Raw genomic sequence first — 19,582 nt, forward strand, 5'->3', positions numbered from 1 at the left:
TAAATTGTATTTCATCTCAGAATTAAGAATTCAAGATACATACTTTAGTCAGCACAATTAAGGTTTCAATTGTTTGTAACGTAGTCAGGCTGATTAGAGGCCACCTGTGGACCAGTTTGATAAACGTAGCTTTTTGGAGCAGCGTTGTTGGTGGGTCTTTTTAAAAAAAATTAAATCTGGGTACAGGAATACAAGAGAGCTATCCTGAAGTCTAAAAGATGGCAGTTTTTTTTCTTGATCTTGCAAGACTTCAAGCAGCCATCTTTGGGTCAGCCCATCTCAGGCTGTAAAAAGAATACCAAAAGGTGGCCATGTTATGTTTGTACTGACACGTAGCTAGAAACAGGTTCCTGGATATTTATTGAGTGAGGAGCCATACATAATAATAAGATCTTTATTCACCAAGTAGGCCCGGCCACATCCTGAAACCAGTGCACCTCATATATTGCTCTCAAAGCATTTTCTTCGAGGCAGAATCATACATCAAAAAAGCATATCATGATGTAAAATATGTAGGGGCGTGGCTTGACTGGGGACAATGGTGGACATTTAAGTGATTCCTGTGCCCAAGCTAATTGGGGGTTTGCCGATCCGCCCTACTGCTGCAGCAACATCTAGAGGATGGGGGGGGCATCCTGCAGCAGGTTGCGGTGATCCCAGATACTGTGAGTCGGGAACAGCACTTTCCGGAGTGGCCTTCCGCAGGAGGAGCCGACCTTCCCAGATATCTGCAGCGGCCCTACTGCCACACGAAGCCCTGGCTTGGAGCTCCATTCAGGCCTCGGACTGTGCTGCTGCGACCGCCGGAGGCTCCCGCCGAGCTCGCTGACGGGGCGCTCTGCCGAGGAGGGATCGGAGGTCCTGGAGTGAGGGGACAGTACGGTGTGCCCTGTAGGAGGGGACCTGAGCGCTACGGCCTGCGCTATTCAGAGGTGAGCCTTGGGCGGCTGTGGCTCTGCTTGACGAAGCCTGTCGTCTGCTATTGGAATAAGAGCGTACCTCCGTTTGAGGTAGACTGTGACGGAAGGGTGCGATCCTGGGAGCTGGGGAGCGGTGTGTGACTGGACACTGGCTGCGAGTGGGCAACACGATCTTGTCGCCATTTTGGGATCGGGCCTCGCACTATTGACTGGGGAAGCTTCTTAACCATAAGTGGGTGACCAACCTTCGACACCCTGAGGGGCGGGAAAGAGGTGCCTAGTGTTATCTCCCTCGCAGGGTCTACCCCGGGGAACTGCTTTGCTTCAGCCTGATTGTTGTGACTTACACAGAGTGGCACATTGACACTTTAATTTGCATTTTTGCCTGTTGCTTGGACTATTGGCCGGTGAGGCCCAGTATGGCTAAACGTGCGATCCCTGCCCAAACATCAGCATGAGGTATGGGATCTGGTAAACTCTATCCAGCCGGACATATGTTTTGTCACCGAAACATGGATGAAGCCCCACACTATTACAGCTGTAACAATGGCGATCCCAATCGGATATAAGCTTAAACATCTAGACAGAGAAGGGAAGACAGGCGGTGGCCTAGCAATCATACATAAGGACGACTTAAAGGTTACTATATTTGCACAACATCAAAGTTTACAACTAGAAATTATGTTTTTTAAAATTGACCTAACCAGCCACACATTCTGGAAAGGAGTTCTGGTTTACCGTCCCCCAGGACCAAACCCAGAATTCCCGCTCATTCTCCAAGAACTGCTAGCCCCCCAACTTAAATCTAATGAAGACTTTATCATTCTAGGGGATTTTAACATCCACGTAGACCAACCAACATTACCTGAATCCCACTCCGTTATTACGGACCTTTCAAACCTAGGTCTAGAGTTAAAAAACTATGGACCCACGCACAGGGGTGGCCACACGCTGGACCTAGTCCTTTCCAACTGCTCCAAGCTCACCTGCTTCCCAGCAAGAGAGATTCTATGGACAGACCACTTCCTTTTAGAAATACAACTCTCGACTCTCAAAAGACCTACTAATAAAGCACCGTCTCCTCCCACTTGGCGCCGCCAATGGCATAAAATTTCCCTAAGCAATTTACAGGCAATCTGGGTACAACCCACTATACTAGCAAAAGACACAGTAGATACAGCATTTGCAAAATTCACTGGCTCAATCAAGCGAGCCATTGATATCCTGGCCCCTTTAAAACTATACAAAGAGTATCCCTCCTCTAAACAAGAAAGCTGGTATACTCAGGAGTTAAGGGAGGAAAAACAGAAATGTAGGCGAGCAGAGAAAAAATGGAGGAAACATAAGACCGAGGAGACTCGAGCGGTTTTTCTTCACGCTCAACTAAAATATTATAAAAACATCAAGCAGGCTAGGAAAAACCGCCTAATGCAACAGCTAGAAGAAGCTGGTAATTGTCCCAAGGAGCTTTTTAAAATCCTTCAAAACTTTGTTAAACCCGCCGCATGTGAGAGCTCTGGTTTCTCACAGACCTTATGCGACGAGATATCGTCTTTTTTCGAGAGTAAAATAAACACTATTTATGAAAAAATAGTGGCTGCCAATAACAGTACGAGTGACACCAACAAGTTCACATCTCCAACTCTGCTAAAGGATAACGTATATCCACTATCATCCTTTCCTCTAATTGAAAGTACAGAGCTCCCTCATCTCATTACTCCTATCAAATCAGGATCTCCAAATGACCTCCTCACTGCCAAGATGGTTCCCCCTTTGATCTCTCTCCTGGGGCCTTTCATACAGAGTGTCATTAACATCTCCCTCATTAAAGGACAAGTCCCAGCAGAATGGAAAAGGGCGTGGTAAACCCAATACGTAAGAAAGCGGCATCCCCATGGACCGACCTCTCCAACCTGCGTCCCATTTCACTCCTGCCATACATCAGCAAGATAGCTGAGAAGCATGTGAACACCCATCTGTCACAACATCTCGAAGCGACGGAGGGCCTGGACTATTCACAATCTGGTTTCAGGCCGAACCACAGCACAGAATCAGCCCTTCAAACAGTGACCAACAACATCAGAATGGCACTGGATGAAGGTAGCTCTATGATTCTGGTGCTGTTTGACCTCTCCGCCGCTTTTGATACGGTGTCTCACAAGGTGCTTCTTGAGCGATTAAAGGACGTAGGACTGGAAGGTGTGGCTCTATCATGGATGGAAAGCTTTCTATCAGGCCGCTCTCAAGAGGTGAGGCTGGGCTCCCACAAATCCATCTATAGGGAGCTCAATAAGGGAGTGCCACAGGGTTCTTGTTTAAGCCCTACACTTTTCAACGTGTATGTGGCTTCCTTGGCCAACCTAGCAAGATCATTTGGGTTTACAATGGTGTCGTACGCCGACGACACCCAACTTCTCTTTCCCTTTAAAGACCTGACACCTGCAATGAAAAGATCTTTTGCAGAGGGAATGAGAGCAATATCTGCATGGATGTCATCAAACTGTCTCCAATGCAACATAGGGAAAACGGAGGTCATGTTGTTTGGACAAGCAGCAGCACACTGGACACCTGAATGGTGGCCCTTAGAATTAGGTCCTGTCCCTAGCCCAAAAAGCATGGTGAAAAATCTTGGAGTACTATTAGATCAGACACTCACTTTCAAGGACCACGTAAATCAGGTGGCTAGTACCTGTTTTCGAGCCATTGGAATGCTAAGGAGAGTGTTTCCCTATCTGCCAGACTGCCACAGGAAAACACTTGTGCAGGCATTAGTCATCAGCAGAGTGGATTACTGTAACGGCCTTCTATTAGGAGCAAATGAAGGGCAGTCTAAAAAGTTACAGGTGATCCAAAACACGGCAGCAAGGGTAGTCCTTAATGCTCCCCCCAGGACTCCCTCTTTCCCGCTGCTGACTAGGCTCCACTGGTTACCAGTGAAGAAGCGAGTGCAGTTTAAGACCTTGTGCACTATTCACAAAAGTGTGATAGGCGAAGGTCCAAAATATCTAGCCAAAATCTTCCAGCCATATGCCCCTGGACGAACCCTGCGCTCAGGCAACCAGCAGCTTCTGCAGGTGCCCAGAATAAAAAAGTCCTGACAAGGAGGGCGAGCATTAGCCCATTTAGGACCAAAGCTTTGGAATTCTTTACCTCTCGGGATGAGATCACTCACCAGTCATCTGACCTTCCGAAAGGTCTTAAAAACACACCTATTCTCCAGTAATTGATCCCCCTCTGTTACTATGTACCATTTTATCTAACTACATACCATCTGAGGATATTTTTACTGGCAAAGCGCGGAGATACCCCTCCGGGGGTCTATTCAGGCGCTATAGAAGAATATTAAATAAATAAATAAAATAAATGATTGTTGAGGCTACTGGTGACTCGTGATGGGGAGCATTGCCTACCCTGCTTGGGTCTGTAAGGTTGGTGATCCCATTGCCTGCTTCCACAGCAGTCGACAGCGATTTGGAGGAGGTTTGCGCACATTAAATTGGGGATCAGAGCTTCCCTCACTCCGGTCTACACTACCATGGGGAAACCCAAGAATAAAGGCATAAAATCGTCGGGCTGCGCAAGATCCTGTTGACAGCGCGTCCGAGTGCTCACAGTCTGGCCCGGGCAACCCGATACAACAAAATCTGAAGCAAATCCTTGACGCCATCTCTGACACCAAAGCCACCCTTCACCAGGATATAAGTACAGTGGTGGTAGGTCTGGGTCTTTTATGCAAAGAACATAGGAAATTGTGGGACAGGGTCACCATAATGAGACTTCTATGGCAGAACTCTTGCTTGCGCAGAAAGCGACTGACCACCAGCTGAATGCCCTCACAGATAGTCAGTGACCTGGAGCGTAGGGCTGAGGACGCAGAATGCCGCAATCGGTGGAACAACGTCCGAGTGGTAGGGGTCACCGGAGGGAAATGAAGGGAGTGATGTAGTGTCCTACCTAGAACATTGGTTCAAAACAGTGGTGGCCCCCGAGGGGCTGACTTCCTTTTATACTCTGGAACGTGCCCATAGAGTGCCGGCTCGACCCTTGGCTCCAGGGAGGCCTCTACGACAGATAGTGGCCCACCTGCTACATTTCCGAGATCGGGACATACTGCTGCAGAGAGCTAGGATGGAAGGCCCCTTTCAGGTGTATAATAGTAGGGTCACTCTGTTTCCGGATTATACTCTGGAAGTTCAACGGAAGCAAGCTTACTATCTGGAAGTCAAGAAAGCCTTGAGGGATGAGGAGCTCCAATACTCCTTGATGTTCCCGGCCCGGCTGCGCATTGCGCTCAACAACACCACTCGCTACTTTGACTCGTCTTCTGAAGCGTGGGACTTGCTGAAAGGCAACAGTAGCGCAAAGGGAAGGGATGAGTTCACGGACCAGGCCTTCCGGCTCCCGTGGACTGTGGAGATTCAGCAGGAGAGCCCAGGCTCTATTTTGGAATGTCAGGGGCCTGCATACAATGGGCAGCCGCTATAAGATGCATGCTTATTTAGTACGTAGGGGGATTCAGAGAGCCTTTCTCTAAGAAACACCATAATGGGCCAAGCGGGTATTGCATTACAGCGTAGATGGAGAGGTCAGGTGTTTCATACTGCTTATTCTGCTTATACGCGGGCGTTTTAACATGGGTTAGAGCGGGGGTCCCCTTGCAGCTTGTGTAGCAGATCACAGACCCTGAGGGCAGGTATGTGATGGTGTAAGGACGTCTTAATGGCAGGGATATTGCATTGTGTAGCGGTCAAGCGCCTAATATTGATCAAACGTCCTTTTTCGCTCAACTCTCATAGAAACTGGCACCTTATTTGACTGGCACTTTTCTCATAGGAGGGGATTTTAATTTGGTCACTGATGTCCTACTAGTAGATCCCATCCACCCCTCTCTACTGCCCCTACACATAAGCTAGCAAGAGCCAGGCAGGAACTCCGGGGACTGGTTGACACATGGAGTGCCCATCACCCGACTGACCGAGACTATTCCTTTTTCTTGGCCCTTCACAAACTATAAGAAGTATAAGAAGTATTTCACACGCGCTCATACTGAGCGAGACAAATCTGGCACCCTGCTGGCTTGGTTGGCCAACCGAGAGCGGCGGGGATTGCCTATTTTAGAATTATACAGCCCGTCGGGAGAACTTTTTCGCACACAGCAGGGAATAAATGAGCAGTTCCATGCTTATTACACAGAGCTTTACCAGAGTAAGGATGTGCTGAATGAGGATATCCTTGGGGAGTTTCTAGCGGCGGCAAATCTCCCAGCATTCGCCAACTCCAAGGCTGAGCAACTTGGCCAAAACATCACATTGGGATAAGTGAGAGATGCGATTAAACATATGGCACGTAAGAAGACTCCCGGAGCGGATGGATTGCCGGTCGAATTTGATCTTGCATGTATGGATCTGATTGCCCCAAAGTTAGTGACTCTCTTTAATGAGGCAAAGATGGTGGGACATCTTCCTACCACTACCCGCGAAGCGATAATAATCCCCCTTTTGAAACCAGGAAAGTCACCCTCAGATAGAACTGCATACCTGCCACTGTCTATGCTTCCTACTGACTATAAGATCTTGAGTCAGATACTTGCTGCCTGGTTGCTCCCCCATATGACACAGTTGGTTCACATAGACCAGGCAGGATTCATTCCAAAGCGGAACATAGCGGTTAATGTGTGACGGCTACTCCGAATACTGGAATCTGACACGTATTCGAAGACATCTGCTGCTATATTTTTGGTAGACATCGCCATTCTTACCGATTTCCCCCTCCTGCACCCAATACTTGGTGCACTTCGAGGCTGTAAACATGTCCACGCTGAGCCTTACCCACGACATCCCTGAGCCCAGAGATTGGAAGCCCGGCGATTGTGTTTTCCCTCTTAAGGACTCCTTGTATTCCGCCGCAGCCTCCATGCATTTCCCCGCCCCTCACAACAGCCTTCCCATCTGGACTGTTGACACAAGACCGTGTCCCTCCTCAGCACTGCCCATCCGGCTACCTGGTCCTGAAGATGATCCTGATTCATCAGGTGTTGTCATTTGCTCAGCAGACAAAATCACTGAATTCCAAATGGAGGTACAGAGAAGAAGAACACTCTGTTTCAGTAAATAATAGGTGATTCCCTTTGTGTTTGTTGCAGTCATTTGTTATTAAACCCAATCTTAGAAAGCTGACCATTATGGTAGGATTGAAGGCAGGTTGCATTAGAGTAATATGTAGATTATGCAGACAATGTTTACTTCTAAGCACTATTGTCAGGGGTAATTTTAGTTCAGTCTAGGTTTTTGTCAGGGTACAACCAATGGGCCGCCTAAACTACTTTTACAAGTACCAAATATTGTCTCTGCCAGGAGAGGGGAAAGGGTGACAAAGTGTAATTGACCTAGAGTACCTTTTCCAACACTTAAAATGTCACAATCTGATGCATGTTGCAAATAGGGTCACCGGTTGAGAGATGTGAACTCCTACTCAAGCAGCAACCACAGTTTCTGTCAAGATGAAACGCAAGTAAACCCCAAATTAAACTGCGCTTAACCCTCTGGTAGCTTGGCACAAAGCAGTCAGGATTAATTTAGAGGTGATAGAGCAGAGATTACATCAAATGATTTTATTGAAAAAAGAAATGATTGATAACTTTTACGCAAACCATGAAAAGGGTGTGCTAAGTTCAACTGTATGAAAAATGATACAAATATACAATTTAGATATTGCATCATAAAAGCATGCAGGAGAAAAAGTAGATTGAGACCTATTTGTTTGTTTGAAATTAATATAGATGTGACTTTTAATAAAGACTTGCTAAATTGCTCACTTATTTATGTTAGGAAATAATAGAAACAAAAAACGTATAATCACTTGGATATTCATATATAAATGTGAAATTAATAAGACTAAAAGGAAATAAATATGAAGTAGATTGATTTTCATGTGAAAAGTTCCCAAAAATGTGTTCAGGTTCTAACGTGTTACGTGTGTCAAATCCTAGGCAATTAGTCAAAAAAAGGGGGAACAAGTAGATAAGGGAGGACACATAAAAATCAGTGATTTATAAAAACATTATATTTTTAATGAATCCTTCATAGGAAATTTTTATTTTATCTGAAATATGCGACACACATATAAATACATAAATGAAATAAAACCGTTGTTTGAAGGACAACCACAAAAAATGTATTTATAAAAATATCTATTAATACAGTGGCACTAATGTAATCGACGTGCGTTTCGGCGTATTGAGACGCCTTCCTCAGGAGCCACACAAATTTCTGAAACACATAAATAAACAGAAAACAAAATATCAGTATATATACACAATACATCATATTAGATTGCATAGTAAAAATTGCATCTAGTCATCATTAATCACATTCCATTTAACAATGCTTCCCTTAAAAATATATCACATTCCCAACTGGTTAGATAATCAGTTTACAAGAGACATAATAAAACATCTGAGTATTCATCTGTACTTCTGTGCTACATAATTATAGCAATTTAGAATTCTAAATTCAGGGCCAATGGAGCTACTTCTGTATCACCTCTTATTTATGATGAATTGGTAAAACGAAAAGAGGTACTATCAAGGTTTTTTTTTACTGATGTTGATGATCTTTGGTGAAAAGTATACACACTTAAACAACCTAGGACTTAGTCATCGATAGACAAAAAGAAAGCTGATAAAAACCTAGCCTTCCTGTACATGTAATGTACGTAAACTATAGTGGACCTAAAGAGAAGGAATTCTATTTGTGGCCTTCAGTGCCCCTTCTATTAAACAACTTTGAGTATCTTTATAATGAATAAAAAAAAATCTTACTTAAAAACGAGCAGTCCAGGGTGTTTCGTGGTAATGATCCTCTCAATGGGGGATTCAAATGTAAGATAGAACAGTAAAAGAAATAAACTGTACCTAAAACAAAAATCAAATAAATCACAATAAAGGCAGAAACCTAATTTTTCCTTATTTGTAAGTCAATAGTAAGGATGTCTCTATATTATCAGACCCTAATAATTCCAACGTATTGGTCACTAGAGATGCATTCAGGTTGAAAATAACTCTCAGAACAGCCGATTCTACCCTGGAAAACACCAATTTTTCTGGGCAACTGTTTCAAAGAACGGGTGTGTTCAATTACTAGGTACATACATATGCCAACATATATGATCATCTGTGTACCTACGTACCAGCGCTGTAGACGGTATAAAGGTCCAATGGAACCTGACCACATCTATATATGCGATGAATGACATCCAGGGTACGCCAGTGGTTTGCCTTAAAAAAAAAAAGCAAATGAACATCTCTCAGAATACATCAATTGTTTATATGAGCTGAGAGAGTTTCAACTATTGAAGCAACTGACACAGCTCACCTCGTAAAAGAAACTTTTTTTCTTTGTTCCAAGGTTAAGAAACTGACCATAATTAGCCGACTATTTGCTTGGTGTAGATAAAATCAGTAAAGAATCAAGATATCTGGGTCTATAAAAGAAAGTAAACATATAAGAATCCATTTCCGTTCGATATTTTTACTATTGGTGACAAACTCTCGAGGTATGATTTTACTCCTAGAATTACTAAAATCACAAGGAATGTGCATCAGAAGCTCACCGTAGTTCAGATGATATCTATATTAGACTGACCAGAGGGGAGAAGGATGGCCACCAGCGTTCTCCGTCAGTGTAAAATTATAGTTAGCCGTATTGCAGGACTCTGCGTAATTAAAATCACCCGACTCTCAGGATATGTGGGTCTACGAACGACACATGCAAAGGAACGTTTCAGGATCTAAGTACACTCAATGTCCCAGAGTTACTGACAGACTCTTGTATAAACATTTTATCTCTAAATACAACTGGTCGCACGTAATTAGCTCACCTAGGTTTCAACAAAAGACTGCAACAAGCAAGTGAACCGGGCAAAAGATGGCTGCCGGCGTCTCCCGTCGGTTAGAGGAGGTATCAACAATCTGATGCCAGACGGGAGTTTAAATAAGTCATTCAGATAGTCACATGACCAACAACCAGCGACTTAAACACGTAGGGCGAAAACCGTGGTAATGATCACCCTAAATATATTGGCAAAGTTGATGTACAAGTTTCCGTTTTATTGCCAAATAGTGCCCGAGTCTAAGTTAAAAGTTCTCAGAGTAATAACTGCATTATTTTGCATGCGATAGACGTGTTCAACATCGTGGATATAATATCTAGCAAAAAACGGATAAAACAAATATCGCTGTACGTGCATTGAATTTAAAAGGGCGTGTCGCAAAATTTATATTTTAAGAATAGTCAGTGAGAGACAGAGGGAATGACAACCCCTGTACAACAAGGGCTCACAATAAAGATGACACATAATAAAACCTAGAAAAAGGACTCTCTCATTGACGTCCTGAATAATGTTAGAATAGATCAAAAGACCAGGATATAATCTAATTTATATCTTCAAATGTCGAGTGGAACGTACTACACTCGAACTCAATATATACGGTCATAAAATCCTTAACCAAATATTAAACAAACCTACTCTATATAGATAGGGCTATTGCATGATAAAGAATTCCCTAAGTAAGTACTTATCATTAAATACAGTTTGACTTTCCAGACCTAACCAATAGTCATTTTCAGAATATTGCATTCTCCTAGGGATCTCGCTATTTAATCCGTTTTTAAAGGTATCAAATACAAAAATCCAGTCCACTTCTCTCTTTTTACGAATCGCACAACCTCCTTTACTGTCCGGTGTCCTAATCTTTTCTAAGATACGCCATTTGATATCTTCTGGCTTATGGTTCTTTTCTTCAAAATGTTTAACTAGTGGTGCTAAGGTCTTGCCCGTTCTAATGGCTGACCTATGTTCTGTCAGACGAACCTGAATAGATCTTGAGGTTTCACCAACATAACCGAGATTGCAGGGGCATAGAATGAAATATACACTGTTCGCCGTTTTGCAATTCCACATGTCACATGCTTTAGAAGTAAAGCCATTGTGAGAAAAAAGCTCACCTCTTAAGATGTTCTCACACGATTTACAGGAGGAACACTTAACTGTACCCCTTACTGGGAGATTGCTAAACAAAGATCTCTGACTAGATCCTAATGGATTAATCTTTTTGTCAAATCTTGAATGAACAATCGAATCCTTGATGTTCCTATTTCTCTTGTGTGCAAACAGAGGTTTCGCCAGTTTATTTTCTTGGGTCGGATTACAGTTAAGGATATGCCAGTTGGCATTGATAATCGGTTTGACTTTGTTGTTGAGAGTTGAATGTCTGGTAACGCAGACCAATTGGTCATTCTCTTTACATATTTTAGATCCTAACAAAACTTTTCTTTTCCTGCAAGCTTTCTCGCCTTAGTCCCCTTTCCTCTGTCTCCCTGGTTTTCGCATCCCCCAGCGCCAAGAAACCGCCAGGTATATGTGCGCTTAATAAATGTTTTTAAATTCAAATTCAAACAAAGAATCGCGATCATAGAATCGCGCTCTTTTATAAGAATCGCTTACTAGTCTGTGGGGATAGCCTCTATCCATTAATTTTTTCCTCATTACTGCAGTCTGTTTGTCAAAATCAGTGAGACTGGTACAATTCCTTCTCACTCTTAGGAATTGTGAAAAGGGAATACTCCGACGTTGGCTCCTAGGGTGGAAACTGTTAAAGTGGAGCAACGTATTCCGTGCCGTGGGCTTCACGAATAAGTCAACTTCCAATTTATTATTTTGATTTTTTTTAGGACCAGATCAAGAAACTCCACTTTGTATTATATTGTGCAGTGAATTTCAGATAAATATCAGTCCTATTGAGCCTTTCCAAAAATTCATGTAGGGCATCTTCCCCATTGGTCCAGATAAAGAAGATATCGTCTATGTATCTGGACCAATGGGAAACTAACTCGTAAAATGGGGCAATCTCGTTATAAATAAATTTGCTCTCAAAGGTTGACATGTATATATTAGCTATGGACGGTCCGACCGACGCGCCCATACTGACTCTCTTTATCTGGCGATAAAGTGTGACTCCAAATTCAAAAATGTTTTCTGTTAGTACGATATATAGGCAATCAATCAGGAATTTTTTAGGGCAGGCTATATTATGTTTATCAATGAACCAATCAGTGGCCAGTATTGCTTCTTTTAAAGGGATATTACTATAGAGGGACTCGATGTCCAAAGTCACTAGTATATCCGTATTTGAATTAAAACTTAGATTTTCAACTTTATTGATCATGCCACCTGTATCCTTAATGTACGATGTGATCTTGGGTATATCTGGTCTAAAATAAAAATCAATAAATTTGGATAACGGTTCAGTGATGGTTCCTATTGTTGACACAATCGGCCTATATGGAGGATTATTCATATTTTTATGTATCTTGGGTAAACCATAGATACATGGAGTTTTACCTTTATTTGAATTCAGAAAATCATATTCTTTTCGAGTAATTTCCCCAGTAGATAAAGCCTCCTTCTTTAAGTGTTGAATTTTCTTAAAGATTACATTGGAGGGATTAGAATGTATTCTTAGATATGTAGAACTGTCATCCAACATAGAGATCATATTACATTCATAATTATCTGAGTCAATTACAACAATACCTCCGCCTTTGTCACATCCCATTATTACAAGGTTTTTATTATCAGATAATGTTTTTAGGGCTTGTGATTCATTTTTACTGAGATTATAACAAGGTTTAGGTATAAAACGAAGTGTCCTTTCAAGTTTCTGGAGAACTACTAATTCAAATGCTGCCACCTCAGGACCCACTTGGTCCAGCGACGGGCTAAAAGTTGAGAGTAATGCAATTGTTTCTGTGTATTCATCTGAGCGTTATGGTCCTCACTAGTCTGGAAAAACTTTTTTAAACGAATCTTGCGGAAAAAAGAGATAATGTCTTGGTGCAATTCGAACACATTTGCATGAGCCTGAGGTACATATGACAGACCTTTAGAAAGTAAAGTCTCACTATGGACATCCAGCTCAAAGGAAGATAAATTGAAGATAGGGATCCCATCCCTTGTCTCCAGTATTGCCGATTGCGTGTCTCTCTGATGAATTGGGTGCACCGAAAATGATAAAGAAAAGTAGGTGTCCACTTGAACTGTGAACTCTACTTAATACACTGTTTTTATCCCTATGCACTGTGATTACTGTATATGGCCAGGGACTCCTTGCGCTACAAAGGTAACCGAATGAATGCTTTACTGTGATGATTGCCACCTGTTTTGTCAATTGTTAATAAAAAGAATTTTTAAAAAAAGTAGGTGCTACACAATTATACTTAAATGTGTTTTCTTGAAACTTCTTTAGCATGTATTTCACATGTGTTAGTCGAATAAAACATAAACAACAAAGATTAGTATGCATGTTCTTATATGTATAATGCTGAAAAACTTTTTATGAGTACGCTATACTTGTGTATTAATTATGATCAGATTGAAATGTTTGTTTATGTATTTTGTCATATACACATGCTAGCTTCCTATTAATGTATAATTCACAAATTAACATGATCTAATCGTATATTGGCCCACATTTCATGTAAGCAGCATTTTCCTTTTCTGTGAAGTCATGGACTGAATATTTCAAAAGCATATGAGAACTACTTGCTATGTTGCTATGTTGCAAGTTGTATTGAAATAATAACAGTTTCCTCTGACATCTCCTGTCCTGAACAATGCACTTGCAACAAAGTTTGATACACTCTGGAACAGCTGCCTTGGAAAGGGACCTTTTGAACCATTATGTCATCTGCAATGCCTCATTGTTTAATGTGACACTGGCTTATATTACATAAGGAACTGCATAATTAATTCACCTAATTTTTCCGGATTTGTATCTTCTTTCCTGCCACATCACACTCCTCTTGTTTGGAGTGACCAATGGAACCGAGTTGTCAGACAAATTTGGTGATGCCAAGGGTTCTCACCCCCGAAACTGTTCAAGTATAATTGGTCATTTTAAGAGAACTTGTTGGCTTCTGTTTCTGACTGTGATTCAGATTCTGCTGCTGTGACTTGGACTCATTACTGCTGACCGGTGTCCTGACTCAGATTGAATCTTTTTGGATGAAGGGGTCTTGTCATGTTGCTGTGAAGAGCTGTTACAACAGTGAACTGAGACAGATTACTGTCTTGACAAACTGGACTGGCTACTTGGAACTTAGCTGAATTTTCCTGAGAGTCTTTGCAGTAGACTTACCTAGCTACCTATTCCTATTGATACATATGCAGGATGTGGTAGAATCTGCCTCGGCCTACGAAGATTGGCCCATTCACTCATCTTATTATCCCTGAATCCCAGAGCCTGGTATATTTAATTAAATACTTTACTAATTGATTATTAGAGCTGTATGCTACTTTATTGAAGGCAAATGTCTTTACCTTTTAGATTAAATAACGTAACTCTAACATTCAATCTGACTCTGCAGTTCTGTCTTGTCATTCCTTGTGAGTGAGCATTAATTATGTGTTGTCCATGCATTGGCAAAAATGTATCTTGGAGATATTGAATTTAGGTTTTAGTTAGTTGTTCTATTCCTTGTCCTCGTTGAGTAACTGCACATTCCCTGAATATCCAACCCCTTTCAGCACAGAGCAAGATTCATCGGAGTATCAACTGAATATATTAGTAACATAAGAGCAAGTACATTTTGGAAGGGCCCAGTAAACGCTACAGCAGAGGCAATGTGTAAAGCATTTATTAAGAACTTCAAACAGTAATACGGTGAAAACACAAGAAAAATCCCACACCAATTTAGAAAAATAAAAAGACTTTATTAAATAAATAACAACAAAAAAAATAAAATTAAATTTAAAAAAATCCAATCAGTAGGACTGGCGATATGCAATTTCAAAGTATCAACTACAAATAGTGCCTAGAAGCACAAATCACCAACTGGGGTTATCTGGTCGCACCAGACCAGGACAAAGTCACGAGTTCAGCCTGACCGCTATGGAACGTGGGCCGGATACAGGGAACCAGTTAGGTCCGCTGAACGAAGTACCTTAAATCCTGATTTGCGGAACATTGTGAGATCCCACATCGAGGATGCGTCGCCTAACGGAAGTTTCGAGGAGCTATGATGCAGAATCTTGTGGAGTTGTTGAGTATACCATTGTGCACCTGCAGTTCCATAGAAGCTGCAGAGCTGCAATGCGGTATTGTCCATTGTCGTCAAGGATGCCGTTGATGAACGCTTGTAATGCGTTGGCCTGCATCAGGGATACGTCACATAGCAGCAGTTGATATCATCTGTGCAATATGGCTGAATTCTGAAGCATGGTTCCTCAGGGGTGGGCCTATATTTAGAGTAGGCTGTTAATATTCCCAACACGTGTTCTGTGCTAACAGATTAGAAAACCCTGAACTTGTTATTGTACTGAGGAGAGCATGACTACGGGCAGGCTTTGGATTACATTTTTCAGTGCTTTGTGAAGTCCACGTTCTTGAGAATTGTTTCACACATCTAAATTGTGCAAATTTTTGCCTCCAGTAACGAACGCTGATGATGTGCAAAGTATGTGATTGCCAGCGCTTGGCGCACAGACTAGGACAGCAAACCGAGCTGACAGTATCATACACATTCTAGTATTTATATTAACATGTTGGACCGGTTTCATAATGACATTCTCAAGAAAACTGGAAATCCTTTCTTGCTCTCCTTCTCGGTTTGGAGTAGATTTTTTAATTTTGAAGTATTTGTTTCCACATTCCCAAGAAGATATTTGGACAAGAGCAACAGGATTTACAGGAGTACTCATCATGTGTAAACATGCTGTAATAATACACATTAGGAAATCAAGCAGAAATGTGCATTTCTATATTTAACTTTTTTCTTCAGCACATGCAAAATAGTTTTACCTGCAGAGTAAAACCTGCAGACCCCCCCACCCCCCACCACCACTCACCGTGTAAATATGAGGGTGAGAATTTCTCTATCCATATCCTCCCTCAGAGCACACTTACTCCAACTTTGTGGAAGTATCTTGCATGTGTTTCCAGGGTGGGAAGCCATGCACGTTTTTAGGAATATTCGACAACAGGGGTGTATAGGTGCCCTGTGTATTTTTCATGGCAACAACTGGTATGCCCCCTATCCTGCCTCAATACATAAATTGTGACTGTGGAAAATCCGCCATCGTGTTAGATTTTCTAACATCCTAAATGCACTTTTGAATTATAAACTCAAATGTATACGAATTCTGCGAATCATGATGATGACGATTTGTAGATTCATTTTTGTGTACCCAACTTGAATTGAGGCGCACAAGAACATATTTGATTCAGGAACACTTTAATTAACATAAAATATTAAACTCGAAAAGCAAGTACTCGAGCACTTCTAGGAAGGCAGAAAGAAAAAAACAACAATGTCCCTTTCATGCCGCGAAATGCTCTAGTCGTCTCAAACCAGATTTCCGCTTTCCTGCTCAAACCTTTGCATTTTTCACAAGATCAAGTATCTGATAAAATACACTTGTAAGGCGTGCCCCATTCTTGTTACAGTTGTTGAGAAGGCAGGCTCTGTTCTGTCGCAGTGAAGTTCGGACATCTGCATTCCGGAGAAGAGGGAGTGGATGCCCTGAAAGACCTCCACGTGCTTTCCGTTGAGGGTGCAGAGATTGTTGTGTTTCTTGTGAGTTTTATGTGAACGCTAATGGTCTATCATGGTTCAACAGTATCTACCCCAGTGAAAGAAAGCTGTAGCAGGCTTTAACAATGCTGTGTTCGCAAGAGAGCAACAGAAGCATGCAAAAACCGAATCTGTGCATAATAGTTAGGATCTATGATGACCCCGTTTTGTTCAAAACTGAAATTTCGAGCCCAGCATGCATGAAGTTTCTGTAGGACTTCTTCTTGATCATTAGGTAGGAGTGTGAAACATTCTAAAGACAGGCATCTTACACATTTCCGGGTATCTTCTTTAAAGTTTTTAGCATGGCTGAGAGAGCACTACTGGCACATGGCCGCAGTCCCATCCCTCGGCCAAGGGCACGGTCTCATGAGGACCCTGGGAAACCTGTGGAGCAGTGCCCCCTTGACCCCTCAGTTGGTTCACCTGGCATACCACATAACGGCCCCCCTCTCCCCATCTTGCACACGTGTTTGCATATGACTGCCCTGCTGTTCCCTGGACATGCAAAGAGGCTCTAATAAGCCTGGACTATACCTGCAGATCCTTGGGATAGTAGAAAGAGGACTGACTCCAAGAGTCAGTTGAATGACTTTCTTTTACAGTTGCATGGCCACAAAAGCTGAAGAAAGCCTGCCTTGGCAAGTTGCTGAGGTGCGCCTTCCACCCGATTGAATAAATCACTGCTCACCTGCACTTGGGTCTCCTTCTCTTCTTCTGCGCCGCTGGTATCCGTGAACTAAGCTGAGATTGTTCACATATATATATATATATATACACAATACCTCACAGCGCTCCACCTCTCAGGCGAAAAAACAAGGCATGGGCCACTTCTTTGTAGCTTACAATTTATTCACCCAACAGCTAGTCATGACGCGTTTCGGCCGTCCCTGCGGTCTTGGTCACATGACGATGCCATAAACTCAGCCTCTTTTAAAGGGCAAGTGCTCACATGTACAAATGGAAATAAAAGAAATACTTTCTGTTTTGAATACATTGTTGAGTATGGTGTCTCATATATAACCGTATGAATATGTTTAGAAAAGACAGTTTAAACAACTTCTTATGTTGTGAATATCTTATGCTTTGGATAAAAGGCAATATTCCATCAAACATCGAATTTAAGCTAATAGCATAAATCCTTTTTTCATGTTCCAAAATATAATTTGCAAAGAAGTTTTAACCATTTGCCATGCCTATTAATAGTAACAAGTGCCCACCCTAACGTGCTCAAAACGTAAATTATTGAAAAAGAAAATCTTTGAGAAAATCATAAAATTATTCACTATTCAACCCTATGCTATACGATAAACCTGCACAGGAGATAATTTTGTAATTATAATATGAGTCACTAGATAATATGAACAGGTTATTTTAGCAGTGATATGCATGAATGCTTATTTTTGTCTAACACATAATTGTTTTACTTGCATTCCTAGTAGTATGCATATCTACTTATGACGCCTAAACCATAATTATTTAACTTACATAGGAGGATCCCCTCCTATGATGCTGCTAAAGTGAACTCTTGCAAATCAGCTAAAGTGACTCATGCTTACAAAATTAATAAAACCTTATATACATTGTCATTTGTCAGTTTATAGTGGTTGAATTAAATTCATTATTGCACATAACATCGGATAAACATGGAGGGAAATTCATAAATTAGATAATCTTTTCAAGGACATGTGTAAATTCATGTATACAGTATTTAATGTGATTGTCAGTATGATCTGCTTACTGCTTAAAATTATAACACCCTAGTATATAGAAACATATTCAAGCTAAAACCCATTGATACATAAAATACATTGTAAAAAAGGATATCGGTGACACAGTTAAAACCAGCTAACTAAAAGACACTCGGATAAAACCTACTCTAATATCTAAAAACAGCCAGAATTAATTGTGGGCCACTACCAACTAATAATCAACACAGGTACTATATCTAAAAAAACTGGAATAGTTTAAAAGAATTAAATATTTTTAGTACAAAATTTGTGCAAATATAGCAAGTAAGTTTCCCAATTATCCTAGTTTGTCTACACTGTATAATGGGTGTTGTGTTGCTTAGCTTTCCAATACATATTCCTATTGGGGACCTCACATATACATTTACTAGATGGTCGTTTATAAATATGTATGGAGGTCCTCTGTGGTGTTCAATCCCCCAGGCCATTTAGAATCAAATTCCAGAATGTAGTTAGTTTCAGTTTTTCGCATGTGGGCCTCCCTATCCCCTCCTCGTTTCGTTGCTGGTATAGATTCAATTGCGTAATATTTTAGACACCGAGGTTTACTGTTGTGACAAGCCTCAAAGTGCCTCGCAACTGGATAACTTTGGTCTTTGTTAGTTATAGCACGTAGGTGCTGCAGGATTCTTTTATGAACCGGTAATTTCGAGCTGCCTACATACTTCAACCCACACTCACATTCCAGGATGTAGATGCAATATTCTGTTTTGCACGTCAGGTGTTGTTTGATCTCCCTAGTTGTTTTTGGGATGACCGTGGTGTATTTTTTAGTGTTCACACCATACTGGCATGCATTACATGTAAAGCATTTATAGAACCCTTTACTGATGGGACGCCAGGTTTCCTTACCAATGATTTAGAAAAGGGGGTGGTGATGAACAGAGTGTCTGAGTTAAACAGACCACTCTTATCCAGTCCAAACATCAGGGCTTGATCCATCACCGTTATTTATCTCACTGCCCCATCCCAGCTCAGAACCTGGCTATATGCAAATCAGTCTGTCCCTGGCCCAGTGCATCATGGGAACAGGGCAGACTAAACTACCAAGCCAATTCTTCACCAGAAAGGAGACAAGCTACCGGGGACCGGTTTCTGGCATTTCAGCCTTCTTCGGCCCGGCTTGCTTGAATCCTGATGGAGCAGTGAGAAAGGGACTCATGTCTGAGTATACCCTGCCACACCTATAGTGGCCAAAAACGATTTAGAAAAGGGGGTGGTGATGAACAGAGTGTCTGAGTTAAACAGACCACTCTTACCCAGTCCAAAGATCAGGGCTTGA

The 19,582-nt window shown here is 41.7% G+C and overlaps 1 protein-coding gene across 3 annotated transcripts in view; it reads left to right on the top strand.

The window, feature by feature from the left end:
- The window catches only part of MYZAP (myocardial zonula adherens protein), a 464,263-nt gene that overhangs the window by 197,171 nt on the left and 247,510 nt on the right, over positions 1 to 19,582 (top strand). The window lies entirely within an intron of this gene.

Source organism: Lissotriton vulgaris, chromosome 2_1 (assembly GCF_964263255.1).
Source record: "Lissotriton vulgaris chromosome 2_1, aLisVul1.2, whole genome shotgun sequence".
Classification (NCBI taxonomy): domain Eukaryota; kingdom Metazoa; phylum Chordata; class Amphibia; order Caudata; family Salamandridae; genus Lissotriton; species Lissotriton vulgaris.